At 36.2% G+C, this 21,415-nt stretch overlaps 1 pseudogene; it reads left to right on the top strand.

Moving 5' to 3' along the window:
- Positions 1-14,308: 14,308 nt before the first annotated feature.
- On the top strand, positions 14,309-14,849 carry LOC114026038 (annotated as a pseudogene).
- The last annotated feature ends 6,566 nt before the right edge of the window (positions 14,850-21,415 follow it).

The following is a 21,415-nucleotide window of genomic DNA, read 5'->3' as shown; positions in this document are numbered from 1 at the left end:
TTGTAAGAAACTGAAGTTGTTTCTCCTAGAGAAAGAAAGGCTTATAGGTGCTCAAATAACACTCTTTAGATTTATGAAAGTTATTACATAGAGCACAATAGACAGTTTTTCTCCATTTCCCCTGAACATATGACAAAATGAGTGGTTTATAATACATATACAAAAGAACTGAAGGTGAGGAATCTTAACCATTGGGATATCAACAATTGAAACTCCTCTAGAGATCCTAAATAATGCATCTATTAATTCACCTGCCCATTGAAGTCCTACAAATGTGTGCTTTTAGTGAACTCAGAAGAGGAACTAGGTAACTTCAAATTTTCCTCCAGTCCCTTGGATCTACAATTATGGGTAAAGCATATCAATAGTAAAAAAAAACAAAACAAAACAAAAAAAAAAACATGTGAGGAAACACAATAAATTGTTTTGGTCTCTGTGAAGGCAAGATTCCAAGATTGTGATTTTTGTATTCACCAAAGTACCTAGCATTTGTTGTTTGTTGTTTGACCATTCAGTCATGTCTGACTCTTCGTGACCCCACGAACCCTATAGAACATCAGGCCCTTCTGTTTTCCACTATCTGCCAAAGTCAGTCCAAGCTCATATTCATTGCTTCCATGACACTATTTATCCATCTCATCCTCTCCCATCCCCCATTCTCTTTTTGCCTTCAATCTTTCCCACCAGCATGTTGGATGTATGTGTTCTTCTGTCTTTTAAACCCTTCATGCATCTCTAAATGAATATTGGATAATACAAACTAGATGTTACTCAGATATGTGGGGTGTAGGGTGTGTTAAGGGAAGACTTGTGCCTCTGGTATGATGGCTGCTGAGCCCTTTTCAGGGCTGCTTTCCACCTTTGGTGTCCACCTGATCTACTTAAACTCTCACCTGTGGCTCCAAGAAGCTGTAGCATGCACAGTGACTACACCCCAGTAAACCATTTTGGCAGATGGGCTAAACCAGGTTGGGGGTAACCAAGGGGTCTCAAACCCATTGGTGAGTCTACTCCATGCACGTGAAGACTTCCTCTGGTGGAATGGGTGGATGAGAACAATTTGTTCCAATGGCCATGAAGGCAGCTGAAGCAGGCACTGTGGAGCGCTTAGAGCTTGGTCAGACATTGAAGACACCAAGGTCATCCACTGCATCTTGAGTCATCACCAGTCTTCTTGACTCTGTCTTGCCATTGGACTGTGATGACCCTGGAAGAGAGAGCGAGGCTGATGACTTCATGCAACTCTGCCTCACTTAAATACAATTTATGCATAAAACACATCACCCATACCATTTTCACCATTTTTGCCTATCTCAAAGTCCTGTGGTGACAGGCAAGTGATGACCCAACAGGTACAGATACAATGAGCAGTAGTCACAATCCTGCACACAGGTGGCCCAGGCCATAGGGTTGTCTTCTCACTGGAAGCAGCAGTGGCATTTGACAGCCCCCTGAGTAACTGAGCAGCCTTTTAAGAATCTCACTGCTCACCTCTTGGTACGAGGAAGGGGCTAGAAAAAGTGTCCTAAAAATTGTCTGCTTACCCAATGCTGGCCTGATTACCATGGTAGGCAGGGATCTCACCTGTGGTCAAAACACAAAAAAATGTACAAAAATTTCTACAAAAATAATTCCACTCACGATCAGTACATAGAATGTGCACACACTTATGGACAACACAAAATCCAGTAGACCTGAAAGATGCACAGCTCTTCTTGCAAGAGAACTCAGTAGACATTGCATCCAAAAAGCAGCCCTGAGTGAAACAAGGCTAGCAAATGAAGGCCAGCTTACTGAAGTTGGAGCTGGATACACATTTTTCTGGAGTGGCCATAGTGAAGGAGAATGCCATGAAGCTGGTGTAGATTTTGCAGTCAAAACTAATCTAGTCAACAAGCTTATATGCCTACCAAAAGGAGTGAATGACAGGCTCATGACAATGTGATTGCCACTTGCAGGAAAACACCATGTTACCATCATCAGTGCCTATGCTCCCACCATAACAAACCCTGAGTCATGAAGTCAAAGAAAAATTTTATGAAGACCTGGAGAGCTTTCTCATTAATGTGCCAAAAGAGGACAAGCTCATAATTCTGGGAGACTTTAATGCTAGAGTAGGTTCAGACTACCAAGCATGGCAGGGAATCCCTGGAAGGAATGGAGTTAGATACAGCAACTTACTTACTACTTACTGCTGAAGACTTGTACATCTCCTGACCTTCTCATCACCAACGCTGTCTTCCATTTACCTAAATGCAATAAAACTTTGTGGATGCACCCTCACAGCAAACATTGGCATTTTATGTGATTATATGAAGAGACAGACAGGATGTGAGAGTAATGAAGGCAATGTGTGGTGCAGAGTGCTGGACTGATCATAGACTTATCCTCTCCAAGGAAAATATTTGCATTCACCAAAAGCAGCAGCCCCAAGACAAAATGACTACCAGAAGAATTAATGTCAACGGGTTAGACCTCTTCTCTGAGAGGGAACAGTTTGTTGCTAACTTGGAGGGAAAGTTAAGCCAAAACACAGTAGGTAATAGTGGAGCAGAAAAGGAGTGGGCAGCTTTCAGGGATTTGGTGTACAGCACTACATTTGCTCATCTGGGTCAGAACGCTCACAAACGTCAAGACTGGTTTGATGAAAATGATGGGGAAATTCAGAAGCTGCTAAAGGAAAAATGAGAATTCCACAGAGTTTACCAGTAGGATAGTTCACCCATCTCTAAGGTGGCAGCACTTAATTCCATCAAAAGTACAGTAGTCTAGTCAAGAAGTCAGAACTAGGCTGATGACCATGTTAGTAGAAAGAGAGTGATGAACAGGAGAGGGTTGAAGAAGAATAAGTTTTCAGAGATGATTTTGAGATTGCAAATGTAAATGACTGACTGGAAAGACAGTAGACAAAAATATCAAAGTTCAGAAAAAGGGGTGGGTTTTGTGGGAAAGATACTGTAATGAGCCCTGTTTTTGACATGTGAAGTTTGAGCACCTAGAGGACACTTTGTCTGAAATATATGCTAGGCTAAGGTATCAGGTTATATCAAATACAAGTTGTTATCTGTGCACATGTAATGGCAGATCTAGAGGAGATCGAATTAAGATAGACTAGTAAGCCTAGCTCCCCCACTAAACCTCTTATGCAAAAATCTAGAAAATATACCACACCAAATGTTAATGGAGAAATTCAAGAAAAGATCACGATAAGTAATTTCCCCAGCCTAAGTTGGCTTAAGGAAGAGATCTATATGAGGGATGAGACCCAGCCAGAACAATCTAAATTCAGATCTCCCAGGTAAAAAAAAAAATTACATTTAACATATCCCTTAAGGTTCTTATCACTCATACTCATTAAAAATCTTGTAACATTTTCAGTAAATATGCATTTTCACTGAGACCTGGTTCCATCTTGATAGCAGCCTCCCTGACCATCTTTACAATACTGGATGAACTCATTCCTTTCTCCTCATTGCCACTTACTTACAGGTTCTTCCTCTACTATCTTTACTCAGTGACCTCTCTACCTTTAAGGTTCAATTAATCCATATATACTACCCAATCAAAATTCTAGTAGTTGTTGTCTCAGGATTATCTCTTTTCCTCAGTGAGTTTGACCCTTGGTTCACAGTCATTCTCTACTCCCTAACTCCTGCCTTTATACTAGAGGACTTTAACATACATATTGATACTCTCACAAACACAAACACAAACTTCTCAGTCCCTGAAATTACTCATTTCATATTGCTAACTTCTCTAGCCCACCTCTGCTATCACAGATATGACCATATCTTTGATCTCACCATCAACCACAAATATACCACTTCCATATTCATAGACTCTGAAATTCCCCTATTTTATCTCGATCTATTATCATTCCATCTCTCCCTCAGTCTTAAAACCATAAATTCTGTTCTTCATCCTCACAATGACCTTCAATACACTAGATTATACTCTACTCTTTTCCTCATCATGACCCCTTGTTGAACCATTTCAGCTCTACACTATTGCCTTCTCTTGAATCCCTTGTCCCTTTAAGATATCACTAATCTTGCCCTGCCAATCTTCAGCCTTGGACTGTGCCCACAGTTTGCTGCCTTTGCTCCTGCACGTGTAGGAGTGAAATCAGAGTAATTAATGAAACTAGGAAAATCATAAACCCTGCTAACTGAGTTCAATTGGATACATATTGTAGATACAAAAAACTATATCACAAACAAGTTAGAGAAGAGAAGTAAATACCTTTCACAACTATGGAAAAAGGAAGGGTCCCTGATCAAACCATGTATAGTGATCAATGGAGATAAAATTGAAAATTTTATTACATAAAATTAAAAAATTTGGGAGATAAAAATCAATACAGTTAGAATTACAAGAGAAACAACTTGCAAAAATATTTGCAGCAAATTTCTCTGATAAAGGTCTGGTATTTAAAATATATAGGCAACTAATAGATACAGAAAAGAAGACCTGTTTTCCAATACATAAACAGTCTAAAGATATGGCCTGCTGGTTCTCAAAAAAAAAAAAAGACTTGCAAAATATCAGCAAACAAGTGAAAAAATGCTCTAAATCTCTAACTATGGGAAAAATGCAAATTAAAACAAGTCTAAGGTTAGTCTTCACATTCATCTTATTGTCAAGGTGACAAATGAGGAAAATATCAATTGGAGCAGATGTGAGAAGACAGGCATACTTACATTTAGAGATATTCTGTATTTGATCAACTACTCTACAGAGCAATTTGAAACTGTACACCAAAGGCCACTAAACTACACAGTTTAGTGACACAATGATACTACTACTAAGAACCCATCTGAAAGAGATCAAAGACACTGGAGGGAAAACCCATATGAACAATATTTATAGCAATACTTTTTGTTGAAGTAAAGAAGTGTAAATAAGGTAAGTGCCTATCAACTGAAGAATGCTTGAACACATTATGATATATAAATGTAATGAAATATTATTTTACATTAAGTATAAAGAATGAATTTAGAGAAGCCTAGGTGGACTTGTATGAGCTGATACAGACTAAAATAATCAGAACCAGGAGAACAAGTTATACAATTGCTATGATACTGTAAAGCAAAATAACTTTGAAAGACTTAAGAACTTTGATCAATGCATTGAATTCTCCTGACTTCAGAAGACTAATGATGAAACATATTTTCTATCTCTTGGCAGAGGGGTGTTGTACTGTAGGTGAAATCTGAAACATTAATTGTCAGATATGATCAATATATGATCAATATGGTTTTGCTTTGCTTGATTTCTTATTTATTATAAGGGATGACTTTCATTTGTATGTATATGTGGTGTAGTTGTTCAATGGCATGATGATGAAAATGAAAAAAAAAGTGTTGGTGAAATATTTCTAAAATATATAAAAGAGAGCAGAAGGAATTACAGAAGAGGTCTCATGAACGGGATGGTATCAATATTGCCATACAAAATTGGATGCATTCTTAAAAATAAGTTGTAGGTAATGGAGAATCATAGTTTAATATGTAAACTTTTTATTATATTTGTGAATGGAAATGTAAAATAAAAATATAGCATAGGTGATAGTAAAGTCCAGAGGCCTCTTATTGGATGGAGAGAGGAAAGGGTAGAACAAAAGACCCTCCAAGTAATGATTGGTCAGGACTCAAGAGAAAAAAAAAACCCAGACTAGAAGACATCAGTTTCTCCTTGTGCTTTTGGAATGACAAGAAAACATGGATAGACAGATCACAGAAAGGGGAGTTGGACATGAGTATAGTCCACAGGAAAAAAGAAATGTCAAAGAATTTACATGTTATAGTAGATGAAGCACTGGACTTGAAGTCAGAAAGGTCTATTTTTGTTTTTAATTGTATTTGTTTTAATCAACCAGGATCCATCTTCTCACCATCCTTCCCTCACTTCCCCTACCATTCCCCTCCAAATTGAGATCACAAGAAAAACAAAACCCATTACAAATATATATAGTCAATCAAAATAAATTTCCACATTGGCCATGACCAAAAAAATTTTGTCTCATTATGCATTCTGAGTCCTTTACCTCTGCATCAGGAGTTGGGTAGCAAGCATGTTACATCATGGTATCTTGGTTGGTCATTAGGCTGATAAGAGTTTAGCACACATTTCATTTTATTTGCACATATTCCATCACATTTATGTCTCACTTATCCCCTAATTTATGGATATTTTCTCAAATATCCATTTACCCCCACCTCAAAAAGAGCTATAAATATTTTTGTACATCTTCAGAGTTTATTTTGTTTAGGACTAATCCCTCCCTTAATCTGTCCTTCCTCTAACTCCCCCTCCCTCATTCCCTCCTTTCTCTCTTATTTTCCTGTTGAGTAAAATGGATTTTGTACATCTTTTTTGTACATCTTTTTTTGTGTACATATTCCTTTTTCTGACCAGTTTATATGAGAGTGAAATTCAAATGCTATGTCTCCACCACTTCCCTGTTTGTATACATGTCTACTTGTGTGTCTTCATTATTTGACATAATTTTCCCTATTTTTCCTTTACCCTCTCCCCCAGTCACCCAGTGTATTCCTCTTCCCCTCTTTCTGTTCTTTTTTTTAAGATCATCAAAACATAATGGAATCACTTCTAAGTCTTGTCTAATTAGACTCCCTCTATGAACCCAGATATTGTGGTTCAGAGGGAACACATATATCATATTGCATATTTGAAAGTAATTATTTGAAAGTTTAGTCTTTTATCATTGCTCATTCATGTTTACCTTTTTATGCTTCCTTAACTCCCATGTTTGAACTTCAAAATTTCTCTTCCACACTCTGATCTTTTCATTAAGAATGCTCAGAAGTGTTTTATTTCATTAAAGATCCATTATTTCCCCTTGAGTATTATGCTCACTTTTTCTGGGTAAGTTATTCTTGGCTTTAAGCCCATATGCTTTGACTTTTGAAATATTGTATTCTGTATGCAATCTTAAATGTGGCTCCAAGGTGCTTGGATTCTTTCTTTCTCATTACTTGTGGTCTTTTTTCTTTAACCTGAAAGATCTTGATTTTAATTCTCCTGAAAGTTTCCATTTTGGGTTTGCTTTCAGGAAGTGCCAGTGAATTCTTTCTATTTCTACTTTGCCCTGTGGTTCTAAGAGATCTGAGCAGTTTTAAGATTTCTTTACCTCTGATATCTGGGCTCTTTTTTTGATCATGGTGTTCAGATAGTCCAATTATTTTTACTTTTTTACCCCTCTTTGATATGTTTTCAAGGTCAGTGATTTTTGCTATGTCATGCTTTACATTTTCTTCCATTTTTTCAGCCTTTTGACTTTGTTTAATATTTCTTGTTGTCTTAGGAAGTCGTTGGCTTATATTTGTTTGACTTGAATTTTCAGGGAGTTTGTTACTTTGGCAAGGGTTTATACCTCTTGACCAAGATATTAATTCTTTTTCAAATTCTTTCTTCCATACTTCTCATTTATTTTCTGATTTTTTTATTTCACTATCTCTTTTTTTGTGTGTTCTGATCTACAAAATGTAAGTGTTGGATTGAGCAATTTTCAAAGCTTGTTCTTCCTCGAATTTTTTAAAATCCAAACTTGAAGCATTTAATTTCTCAGAATGTGTTTGCTTCATTGCAATTATTACAAGTATCCATTTATCTTCCCTCCAGTTGCCTACTCTTAACCTAGACCTTTCCTTTGCAAAAGAAGAAAGTTCTGAACACAGTATTCAAAGACAATAATGGAAAGTAAAGCTTTGATTTGTTCTCATGTGGTTATATTTTTTGGAATCAGCACCTGGACATTTTCACTTGCCCCTTAATGTTACCAACTTGACACCTCCCAGAAGCAATTTGCATTTTATTCTGAGGTTTTTCAAATAAAGAAAATTAATAGATTAAAAGGTTGTGAAATTTCTTTTTGGAATTTAAAAACATACTTTTATTTTCTCCACATCAAAAAATTCATCGAAGGTAAAAATGATATGAGAAACCAAAAGGAAACTGAATTCATGTTAAACATATTGAAAAAAGTAGAGAAAGTAGAGAAATAGAGAAAGGGTCTCTCTGGTCAAGTAAAAGAAATTCATTTTAGCGAAGTGCAATGCAGTGAGCTTGGTGAAAGTCCCTTGGGGATTGCAGCAAATGTTACTTTGTGTAAGAATATTCCAAGGCCCTAAAAACATTGCTTCATTGCAAGAGATGAAATTGGGGTCTTCTTGAAAGCTTTCCAATGCTGTTTGGAAAAGCTGTCAGGCAGTATAAGACACATAAGGCCCAAAGTTTCCTTACTCTCAGTGTAAATCAATGCAGTTCAGTATCTTGCTTTCCTCTAAAGCTCGGCAAAAACTTTACCATCAGGGAATGTTTCCTTATGAATAAATGCAGCTCTACAGAAAGCTGGAACCTCTTTGCAGTGTTTGAGGACACTTCTTTGATTTCCTAGATCCTGACCATTCTTTTCATTGTATCAAGCTTAGTAAGGTTCCAATAGACTTTTTCAGTTCCAAATGGGTTTTCTCTTTCAGGAAAAGTTTTACCAAAATACATCCTTTCTGCCAATGCAGAGAAAGAGAAAAATCTTAACTACACCTCCAAATGCAGGTAACTCCACATTCTCTAGCTATTGCAATGCATTGAATCCAGTGAAACAAAACAAGTCCTGAGGTAATACCATCCTTTCCACTCTAAGTTTTTCCTTCTGAGGAAAGTGTTCCTTTTGTGGAAACTAGAGATAGGTATTGATAGAACTGCAAAAATAGAAAAGGGACTGAAACAATATAGGTTACACTTCGTACCATTCTTCTTCCTAACACTAGTTTTAAAAATCAATGTCTTGTTTCTCACTTTAATGCAAAGGCGACATTGAATTCAATGTATTTTACTTAATCCTGCTTTATGCTTTTCCTTTGAAACTCTTCTTCATTCAACCTGGGTATCCATAGAAACCAAAACTATTGGGCCATGATGTTAAGAACAGAGACTTGGTAAGCAAAAAAGCTATATCTAGAGATTGGAATAAACAGACAAGGGAGACTCTATAGGGGTGTGTGTGTGTGTGTGTGTGTGTATGTGTGTGTGTGTGTGTGTGTGTGAATGAAGGAAATGAAAAATCAATATATCTATGCTCAATTAGTATCTAAAGGCATACCAAAATAGACTATTTGTGTGGACACCCTACAACACCAATAGCATCCAGGCTGTCCCACATATCAGGATGTCTTGAAGGGACATACAAGGTAAGTCCCTCTTTACCTCTTCCACATGAAGAGAGTAAAAACTCTCTTCTGTCCATAAAGAGAATAAGAACTTCTCTTCTGCTCAATCTCATCGTATTGAAAGTTGTTCTTGGATCACTAGAGAGACGTTCTCACCAATCTGACTTTGAGGGAAAATTGCTTCTTATTCAAGTTAATAGGTATCAATCACAGAATCATAAGACAGAGCAAGGCAAAGAGTTAAAAATCATTTCATTTGAACCATTGAGTTTTCAAACAGATAGTCTTTTTCTGGTGTTTTCTTAGGTTTAATTCAATAAACACCTATTAGGTGCCTATTGAATATGGGGCACTTTCCATGATTCTCCTTCATTAAACTGTGAATTCCTTGAGAGCAGGAACTGACTTTGACTTTCCTTTGAATCACTTGTGCTTAGTACAGTGCCTGGTATAATGAATACTTACTGATTTACTTGATAACTGAGAAAATGAAGATGAAACATGTCTAAGTCTTTGCAATTGTGGGGTTTATTGTCTAGTACAAGAATAACACATATATACAAATAAATGTAATATGAGTTAAGAAATGAATTAGTGCATAGAAGAGTCCCAAAAAGAAAGGATTAAATATCATTTCTTGACTATGGGATCAGGAAAGGCAATGTGAGGGAGATTGACCTTGAATTAGACCTTGAAGAAAGAGGAAGATGCCAAATGACAGGAATAGGGAGTAGTGGTGCATATTAGACATGAAGAAATACATGAAAGAAAGAGAAGGCAGCAGAAGATCAAGGAACAATAAGCACTTGAATTGAACTGGAATATTCAGTGTGTGAAGAGAGAAAAGATTAGTATATTTGCTAGGTGGGAAACCTTAAGAAAATCACTTAACATTTCTGAGATTTTGTTTCTCATTCGTAAAATACATTTAAAAATACTGAATGGAGAATAGGAGCCTGGTTAGAAAGACATTGCAGAAGTAGAATTGACAAAGCTTGGCAGCTGATTTCAAGTATGACTTGATGTTAAGAACTTCAATAATTAGGAGGATTTTTCAAAAGATATGAGAAAGGTTTTAGAAGAAGGATTAGGATAATAGGTTTGATTTTTGAAATAGACTCTAGAGTTTATCTAATCCAAAACACAAATTTTACAGATGAAGAAAAATTGGCCAATGGAAGTTAGGTGACTTGTGTAAGGTAACATGGAGAGTAAGCAACCAGAGTTAGGATTTGAACCCAAGTTGTCCAACTCTAAATCCAGTGATTTATTCCCTGTATCACTGCCTTTCATTTAGGAGTTAAGACAAAGAGTTCTGTTTCGGAGATATTGATGTGGGGATGCTTTGATACAACCAGAAAGATCTCTCTATTACTCAGTTGACAATGTCCCACTGGAGTTCAATAGAGATCAAGATTGGAAAACTAGTCGAGATCATCAGCAGAAAGATAATACCATAAGCCAGAAGAGCTAATGAGATTTTCAATGAAACAAATATAGAGATAGAAGAGGAGAAGGTCCAAGAAAAAAACCCTGTGGAACACCCATACTTTGGAGCAGGAAATGAATGATAATCCAGCAAAGGAGACTAAGATGTCAAATAGGAGAAATAATAATGATAATAAATGAAATTAATAAAAATCATTTATTAAACAATGACTTGATGCCAAAAATTGGGCTAAGTGCTAAGGATACTAATACTAAGCCAAAGAGAGTCCCTATCATAAGGTAATTTGCATTCTTTATTAAAAATTTATTGATGTATATCATTTTTATGTCAACTACATTTCCCACTCTATCCTTCTCACTAATTCCTCCCAGAGAGTGAGCCCTTGTAATAAAGAAAAATCAGTAAAATTAGACCAACATATTGAAAAAAGTGTGACATTGTGCTCAGAGTTATATACACTTTGTCTCCCACCTCTGCAAAGAAATGGGAAAGGTATCTTTTGATATAAACTCTTAGGGACCGAGTTTGGTCATTATAATTTTGTAGCTTTCATTTTTTTTTTTTGTTTTCTTGAGGTGATAGTTCTTTCCATTTATGTTGTAGTAGTCATTGAATATATTGTTTTCCTGGTTTTGCTTTCTTCACTTGAGTCAATTCATCCTTCTTTCCATGATTCTCTGTAGTCATTATGCTTACTGTCTGTGTGACCTTGATCTTCCCTAGGCCTTAGTTTCATCATGTGCAAATGAGGTTACCAAGTCTGATGGCACATACCTGCCATCAAGGACATTAGGACATATGAGAGTAGTGGATCTTTTGAGTTTCAGAGCTCAGAGCTTCTGCGGGATAATCTGATCCACACAATGTTTGGCATTAATGTAGAGATCTCTGGGACCAGGCTATGCAAGGAGGTATAATGCAGCACATATTTGAAATGCAGCATATCAAAGCTTCCAGGAAAATCAGAATGAGACAGAACCATGGGTAGTACTTGTATTTCCAGACAGGGAGAGTTAGAGACCTAGCTTTTAAAAATATATATACATGTATATATATATGTATATATATATAGAGAGAGAGAGAGAGAGAGAGATTGATTGATTGATTGATTGATAGCTCAATAATCAGGAAGATAGATGGTAGATAGAAAAGTAAATAAACTCATGAATGAGTGAATGTCTAAATAGGTGAATGATTATAAATGAATGAAAAAATGAATAATTAAATGAATAAAATAAATTAAAAAAATAAAATGATGAATGAATGAATAAGTAAATATGATGAGGACATTGAGTAAGAAGGCTTTTAAGGACCTTTCCAGCTCTCTATCTCTGATGATGATATCAGTTCTTAAAATATAGTATTCCATTACTTTCATATATTTTCAGCTATTTTCAGTAGTTTTTCATTCATGTCTGACTCTTTGTGACCACATTTGGGATTTTTGTGGCAGAGATCTGGAGTAGTTTGCCATTTCTTTCTCCAGCTTGTTTTACAGATGAGGAAACTAAGGTAAACATGGTTAAATGACTTGCCCAGCATCACTCAGCTAGTAAAGTCAGATTTGAACTCAGGGAAATAAGTCTTCCTGATTTCAGGTCCAGTACTGTATTCACAGTGCCACCTAGATGGCCACCTTTGGCTATGGAAGAATGAAAAAACAAAAATTATTGTCATAAATGTATTTAGCTTTGTGAAATTGTTCAAAATCAGAAACTTATATGATACTATTAATGGACATGACATAAAGAGGCATTACTGTGTTTTTCTTCTGCACCCTCAAGGTCTATTCCATCTAAATTGCAGCTGAAATCTTCCATGTATGTTATCTCCACAATTAGAGTGTGATCTTCTTCAGAGCAGGAACTGTCTTACTCTTCGTATACACAGTATTTAGTACAATGCTTTACACATAATTAATTTTATTTGTTAATTGATTCATTCATTTATTGATTCATGTGCTACCATTGGTTTAGGCATTCCCCTTATCAATAAGCATCTATTTTATGTCCAATTCTTTGAAAACAAATAAACAAACAAAAATTATAGGTTATAAATATTTTGGTGTATATGGAGACTTTCTGTCATTGATTTCCTTTGGGAATATGTCTGACAGTGGCATCTCTGAATATGGACATTTTAGTTACTCTCTTGGTTCAATTCCAAATTGTTTTCCAGAATATCTGGACAAGTTCAAAGCTCCATAATCAGTGTGCTTGTCTTTCCACACTTCCCTCAATATTGATCATTCCTAACTTTTGTCATGTTTGCTGATTTGCCAGGCATATGTTGAAATCTCAAGGTTGTTTTCTTTTATTCTTAGTCAAGATTTTGTTTCTTTATGCAGTTTACTACTTACTTTCATCATATCAAATTGTCTAACACATTCAAATTTACTCCTAATAGTATTAGATTTTTGTATTCTTTCATTTGAATCTTTAGAATTCTGGGGATAAAAGGAAATGGATTAAAAAAAAACCCATAAAATACTAGACCACTTTGAAGCAATCATATTCCTTCAGGTTCACTTCCCACTGTAATCTTAGCCCCATATCTATTTATCATTGACTAATTTGGGATTTTAATTAAATTAGTGAATATTTGATTTAGATATTTGTACTCCTCTTCAATCTCCATCACAGTTAAATAATGAATTCAAGCTCTCCGTCCCAACTTTTAAAATTTGTTAGTTTTCTTTTTTTCTTTGTTTTCTTTCTTCATTGGATTCTTTTCCTGTTATTCTGAGGGGAAAGGAAAGGTAAAAGGAAAGTAACAGAAATGGCTGATGAGAAGATGACAGAGGAGTAAAGGCACATATTACTGCATGTGGGCCATGATGAGGGTGAGATGAAACAACCATCATTCAGAACACCAAGGTCTCAGGGTATGAATTCTGGGGATGAAAAGATTGTTCTTCAGGAAATGGTTTCTGGTCTGAGTGGCAACAAGATTGGTGAAAGGGTGACCAGGGAGTAAAGTAAAGAGAGTGGTATCATTGAAACAAAGGAAGAACAAGAGTTGATGAAGGCCTAAATGCAGATGATGGCAATGGAGGTCGTCTGGAGAGGACAGAGGGAAGAAACATTTCAGGGACAACCCTTAGCAAATGATATATGGGCATCTAGGTCCCACAGTGGATAGAATACAATGCTTGGAGTCAGGGAGATTCATATTCCTGAGTTCAAATATGGCCTCAGACACTTACTAGCTGGGTGATCCTGGGCAAGTCATCTAACCCTGTTTGCCTCAATTTCCTCATCTGTAAAATGAGCTGGAGAACTCCAGCAAACCACTCCAGAATTTTTGACAAAAAAAAAAAATCCTAGAGTCATGAAGAAACAACTGAACAACAATGTGTACTACAAAAGAGTGAGTTTAAAAAAATAGTAAAACAGGATAGTTGACCACAAAGAACTTAATCCGTAAATCCTTTTTAAAAGTAAATTTTGTTTCACTAATACAAATGTTACAAAGATGGGATTGTAATCACATTTTCTAAGACCAAAAGTAAGTAAAGAAAGTAGAAAGTGAAGGGAAATCCCATGCTAAGCAATGAAAATTACACTCAGCACTATTTAAGAGAGAATGGCCTAGAGGCCCGATAACCTGAGAAGCTGAGAAGAAGGTCTCCCAGCTCAACCAGTCCCTAACTATCCTCAGTATCACCATGACCTTCTGGGGCTTGTTGCCAGTTGCCTTGGTGCTGCTCTGCTGTAGCTCCCTCTGCTCCCTGGGATGTGACCTGTTTCAGAGCCTCCAGGAAGACTTCTTACTTCTGAACCAAATAAGCACATTTCCCCTGGTGCCATGCCTGAAGGACAGGACCAACTTCAACTTCCCAAAGGAAGCCATGGAAGGCAGCCAGCTCCAGAGGGAAGATGCCATAGTCATTCTTATGAGATGCTCCAGCAGATCTTCACCCTCTTCAGCCAGAATGCTGCTCCTGCCACTTGGATGTCACACAACTTCTCAGTGGACTGAATCAGCAGCTGGTACAACTGGAGAAGTGCCATAGGCAGGATATAAAGTGGGAAGAGCCTTCTTTGGTATGTGAGAACGCCAGGCTTGCCCTGAAGAGCTACATTCAAGGAATAAGCCAGTACCTTCAAGGAAAAGGGTACAACCACTGTGCCTGGGAGATCGTGTGGGTACAGATCAGGAGGTTCTTCTTGTTCATGAGCAAATTCACAAGGAAATTTAGGGACTAAAGAAGAAGAACTAAATGCTCAGTTCTTTAAACAATTGACCATTTCCTTAAAACTAAGAATTCAGTCGTTAGAAAGAATTGTTTCTGAAGCAATTAAAAAAATTTATATTCACTGAATAAAAACATAAGCTGCCATTCATTAACTAAAAGAGAGTTTTAATACAGAAAATCCTCACCTGTCTTTAATACCTGAACATTTTATAATTCCTGTTTATTTTTTATCAATCTGTCTATTTATTCTAATCAATGTATTTTTAATATTTATTTATGGGAGGACACAGTTATTTTTGTGCTATTTATATTGAGTCTACTATTCATTGTTATATTTCCCATATAAAATGCAATGTTTTAAAAAAACTATATTTTACTAATAAAACTATTTTGCTAATAAATCTCATGTGAAAAGGCTTAATACCCCAAAAGAATGCAAAGAAACTTATTTCCAAGAATGCAATTCAACAAACATAGATTAAGCACATGCTGAGTTCAACTCACAGTGCTATTTACTGAGTAGATATAAATATAAAATGACATAGTCACTGCCCTCAGAAGAATTTTACTATAGAGGCAGGATATAACTAGCGCCCAAATAAGTGTGTTCAAAGGTAGAATGTCTTAGAGAAAAAAGTGTGTTGTTGGTGAAACAACCACTTTGGAAAGCCTTTTGGAATTATGCGTAAAAAGTACATAAAATATTTAAACCCTGTGATCAAGACATTCCATTACTAGACTTCTACACCAGTGAATCAATTAGTAAGAATAAAGTGAGCATGTAAATCAAAATATTCATAGCATCACTTTTTGAAATAGCAAAGAATCAGAAACAAAATAGATGCCCATTGATTGGGGAATTGATTAAAAAAAAAGTTGTGGTACACAAATATAATAGAAGATTATTGTGCTATAGGAAAAGATAAATGTGATGATATAGAAAAGCATGGAGACATACACATGAACTGATGAAGAATGAAATTATCATAGCCAAGAAAACAATAAACACAATGACAACAACAAAGTAAACAAAAAGATCATACACATATTGATGACACCTTTCCCCCTGGCCTTCATAAATATCAAAAGTGAATGTTGCAAAATTATGAGGAACAAGCATGGTTCAAATGAAGAGACAAGAGAAGACATGCTCAATCTATCCCTTTCTAGAATTTGGAGGTCTATAAATGTTGAACATTGCAAATATTTTCAGACATTTTCATTGCATTGATCACTTGTGCTGGTTTTTTTCCCTTCTTCTTTTGCTTTTTTTTTTTTAAACCCTATTTGTTATATAGGATGGTTCTTGAGGAGATGGAGGGAAAAGGGTACTGGGAGATGTTATAATTTCTAAGAATGCAATTTAGCAAGCATATTTTAAATACACTGAATTCAACTTGCTGTGCTCACTGTGCTACTTACTGGATATATTTTTAAAATGAAAAAGATCAATAAAATCTTTTTTTTAAATAAAAGGGAAAGAGATGGGCTGACCTTTCTTGTTTATTCTGACTGGTGTTGAAAATGGAAACACTACATGTGGTTCCTGTCATCTCAATCTCCAATATCGCATCTGAGAAAATATCTTGATAGAGAAGGTGTAGTCAATGAAGAGAAACTAGACCTGACCCAATACATATACAACTCTGTACAACGATTCTTTTTATATCATTATAAAGTGAGGTATATAACCAGGTGACATATATTTACCAAAAGGTGTTTGCTACCGTTGTGAAGGATTTTGTCACACAAAGTCTAAAAGAGGAGGGATTCCTTGTCAATGACAAAGCTTTCCAGATATTCCTATGTGCACATGACATTATGCTGATTACACCAGGCCCAGAAACCCTAGAGGAACTCTTCTTAGGGAAAACCAAGCTTACTCAAAAGAGATTAGTCTAGCCTGCCATGCTGGAAAAACAAAAAGACTTTAAAAAAAGTCAGCCAGCCAACAAGCATTTATTCATCACTTACTATGTGACAGATACTGTGCTAAGTGCTGAGAATAAAGATACAAGCATAAAGAAAGACAGTCCCTGGCCTCAAGGAGCTCACATTCTAATGGGGAAGACAGTACATAAAAGTCAAAATATGGAATATAGGGGGAAATATGATACCCTGTGTTATGATGTCCAGAGGAGTACTGTATGTGAAAAATGAAGAGCTGGATGTCCAGGATGCTCTCCTTAAATGGGAATTCTGGCAAGAGCCCCAGGGGCAGAGGGTACTTCTGATGTGTGAGATGCCCAGATCATGACCTACAATTGAAAGGATGGCCCACTGAGTTAGTCCAGCAGTAATGCTTCATGTGCATATACTGCAGAGAGACGATGAATTGAGCCCATAACTGAACAGAAGGAAAAGTTCTGAATGAATCATTTTTGAAAATTGTGCAGCTTTTTTAATGATCCCAAGAGGCTTTTTACAGCAAAAATCCATTCTTTTAACATCAGTAAGTGTCCAGGAATGCTATATGGCAGCTATGATAGTGTGTCACAATCTCAGAAGAATCAAAATTGCCAGTGACCCCAAGTATTTGATATATGGTGAGTGTTAGTTGGCTGCAGGTCTCATCAAGAATATTTAAGACTGGGGCAGCTAGGTGGTGCAGTGGATAGAGCACCAACCCTGGATTCAGGAGGACCTGAGTTCAAATTCGGCCTCAGACACATTACGCTTACTAGCTGTGTAACCCTGGGCAAGTCACTTAACCCCATTGCCTAACTAAAAAAAAAAAAAACAAAAAAACATTTAAGACTAAAGGCAGAAGCAGAGGCAGCAACTCAGCTGAATTCTCCCAACATTCCCCTCCAAATAACTTTAAAATAATGCCTCACATAAAATTCTGAAGTGACAGAGCCATTAAAGGTTGGAGTGAGACATTTTTGCAGCCCAAGTCAACTCAGGAGAATAGAAGGAGAGATCTGTGACACTGAGTTGGGGGCCAACCTAGAGTGACCCAGAGTGAAGGCAGTGGCAACACTAGAAGCAGGCTGTGGAAACAGCTATGACAGTAGCAGCAGCACCTTCTGGAGCTCTCATCCCAGAGATGGTAAGGGAGTTGGATATCTGGTCATAAAGAGATTACAGGGAACCTATTGCTGGCACTGGGTGCAGCTGGTGCTAACTGGCAATTCTACTGTCCATACATAATTTGGGTCACAGTTCCAGGGAAGAGAGGAGCACCAGAGCTTGCAGCCACAGAGTAGCCAGGGCCCTTCCTAGGTAAAGACCGGAGTGCAGACCAGGAGAGCAATCACCATACCTCTCCCTTGATCATAGCACCTTAGAAGCACCAAAAAACTTGCAGGCCCCCAGACCCAACTCTGAAAACAACAGCACAAAAAAGCCTGAAGCTTGGGACAATGTCTCTCCAACTCCAGGAGAGCAGAGCACAGTTTTATGTAAAATTCAAAGTCAAGAAATTAGCTGGAAAAATGAGAAAAAAAATTACTTGACCATAAAAGCTACTATGTTGGCAGGAAAGACCAAGACACAAACTTAGAGGAAAACAACAATGTGAAAACATCTACAACTAAAGCTTTGAAGAAAAAAATGCTAATTGGACACAAGCCCAACAAGAATTCCTAGAAGAGTTAAAAAAAAAAGGGATGAGAGTGGTAGTGGAAAAATCGAGAAAAGAAATGAGAGTAATGCAAAAAAAAATTATGAAAAAGGAATTACCAGCTTGGTGAAAAGCACAAAAATACTAAAGAAAATCATACCTTAAAAAAACAGAATTGACCTAATGGTAAAAGAGGCACAAAAATTCACTGAAGAAAAGAACTCCTAAGCAGAATTGGTCAAATGGAAAAAGAGGTACAAAAGCTAACTGGAAGCTAATGACTCAATGAGACATTAAGATACAAACAAATGAAAAAAAAGCCAAAAGAATGAAAAAATAGAAGAAAATGTAAAATATCTCATCAGAAAAACAACTGACCTGAAAAATATATTGAGGAGAAATAATTTAAAAAATATTGAACAATCTGAAAGTCATAATCCATAATCAAAGAAATAGACTAGACAACATATTTCAAGACATTATCAAATAAAACTGCCCTGAAATCTTAGATCCAGAGGGTAAAATAGAAATTGAAAGAATCCTCTGATAACTTCCTGAAAGAGATCCCAAAATGAAAACTCCCAGGAATCTTATAGCCAAATTCCAGAGCTTCCAGGACTAGAAAAGATTGTAAGCATCCAGAAAGAAATAATTCAAATATCGTGAACCCATAGTCAGGTTCACACAAGATTTAGCAGCTTCTACATTAAAAAGTGAAGGGCTTAGAATATGATGTTCTGGAAGGCAAATGAGCCAGGATTACAAGCAAAGTAACCTACCCAGCAAAACTGAGTAGAGTCATTTGAAGAAAATGGATATTTAATGAAATATTGGATTTTCAAGTATTCCTGATGAAAAAAAAGGTTGATTAGAAATTTTATTTTTCAAATACAAGAGTCAAAAGAAGCATAAAAAGGTAAAAATGAAAGAGAAATTATAAAGAACTCATTAAGATCAAACTGTTTACATTTTTACATGGGAAGATAATACTTATAAGAAATTTATCATTATTAGAGTGGTTAGGAGTACACAGAGACAGAGGGCATGGGTGTGAGTTGACTATGATGGGAAGATCTAAAAAAAATGAAGGGGTGAGAAAGAGGGATACACTGGGAGAAGGTAGAAGGGACAGGAGATTGAAGAAAATTATATAACATAAAAGATGCATGCAAGGAAGAGCTTTTACAGTGGAGGGAAAAATGGGAGTGGTGCCAAGTGACACTTGAACATCACTCTTATCAAAATTGTTCCAAAGAGGGAATAACACAGAAATTCAGTTGGGTTTAGAAATCTATCTTATCAAATAGGGAAGTAGGAGAGGAAAGGGATAAGAGAAGGTGGGAGGTGATAGAAGGGAGAGTGGTTAAAGTGATACAGTGGTGAGGATGGACAGGATAAAAAGAGAGAGAGAAGGATAAACAGAAGAAAATAGGAGGGAGGGAAACACACAGTTAGTATTCATGACTTTGAATGTGCAGAGGATGAACTCACCCGTAAAACAGAAGCAGATAGAATGGATTAGAAACCAGAACCCAACAATATGTTGTTTACAATAGATATGATTGAAACAGAGTTAAACACACAGAGTTAAAATATAGAGATGGACCAGAATCTATTATGTTTCAGCTAAAGTAAAAAGGGAAGGGGGTATCAATCATGATCTCAAACAAAGGAAAAGGAAAAATAGACCTAATTAAAGGAGATAATCATGGAAATTGCATTTTTATAAAAGGTACCATAGATAATGAAGTTATCAAAAAATTTTACAAGTTTCTCTGATAAAGGTCTCATTTCTCAAATATATAGGAAATGAAGTCAAATTTATAAAAATAAATGTCATTCCATAATCGATAAATAGTTTCAGAAGAAGAAATCAAAGTTGTCTATGGTTCCATGAAAAAAAATGCTCTAAATCACTTTTGATTGGAGAAATGAAAATCAAAGCAACTCTGAGGTAGTACCTCACACCTATCAGAAATGACTAATGCTGGAAGAGATGAAGGAAAATAGGTACATTAATGCATTGTTGGTGGAGTTGTGAACTGGTCCAACTATTCTGGAGAACAATTTGGAGCTATGCCCAAAAGGCTATAAAACTACATACCTTTTGAGCCAGTAATGTACTACTAGATCAAAGAAAAAGGAAAGGTACCTATATATACAAAAATATTTATAGCAACTCTTTTTTTGTGGTGACAAAGATTTAGAAATTGAAGAGATGCTTATCAATTGGAGAATGGATGAATAAGTTGTGACATGTGATTATGATGGAGTACCATGGTGCTGTAAGAAATGATGAGCAGTTATGTGGACAGGGTATCACCTCCTAGTTTTCCCTTCTGGGGTACTTTTTCTTGCCTTTTTTGTGAAGTGGCTGTTATGAAAAAATATTTTGCATGATTTCCCATGCATAGTTGATATCGTATTGGTTACCTTCTCAGTGGGGGAAAGGAGGGAAAAAATTTTAGAACTCAAAATTTTAAAAAATGTTAAAAATAAATAAAAATTATACCTTAAAAAATAATGCTTACACTTGTTATTTTACAAAGTTGGGAGCAGCGGTGTGTAAGAGCCAGCTCAAACTCTGCCATTGAGAACCTATTGTTAAATTTTCAGTGTGAGCATTTATACCTCAGAAATCAATAATTGTTATAAACCATAGTGTTATGCATTGTTTTTGCTGATTGTCTAAATTTAAGAAAGTGTCAGTAATGCAGATTATGCTTAAAAGCATATGAACTTTCATTCCCCACTCTCCCAGAATCTGGTTGCTAAACATTTATAGCTTCACCCCCTGTATTGCTATATAAACCTTGCTTGAGCTCAGCAGGTGTGTCTCAGCAAATGAAGTCATCACCAAACTGGATGCCTGGTGACTTTAGGCTAATAATAATAATAATAATAGTAATAATAACTAGAATTTATGTAGCACTTTAAGATTTGCACAGTGGTTTACATCCACCATCTCATTTGAGCTTTATAAATAGCCCCTGCTTGTGAGTAAATACTGT

The sequence above is a fragment of the Vombatus ursinus genome, unplaced genomic scaffold (genome assembly GCF_900497805.2).
Source record: "Vombatus ursinus unplaced genomic scaffold, bare-nosed wombat genome assembly UNPS02014832.1, whole genome shotgun sequence".
NCBI lineage: Eukaryota > Metazoa > Chordata > Mammalia > Diprotodontia > Vombatidae > Vombatus > Vombatus ursinus.
The sequence above is the reverse complement of the archived record's forward strand: the minus strand, read 5'-3'. Positions and strand labels throughout refer to the sequence as shown.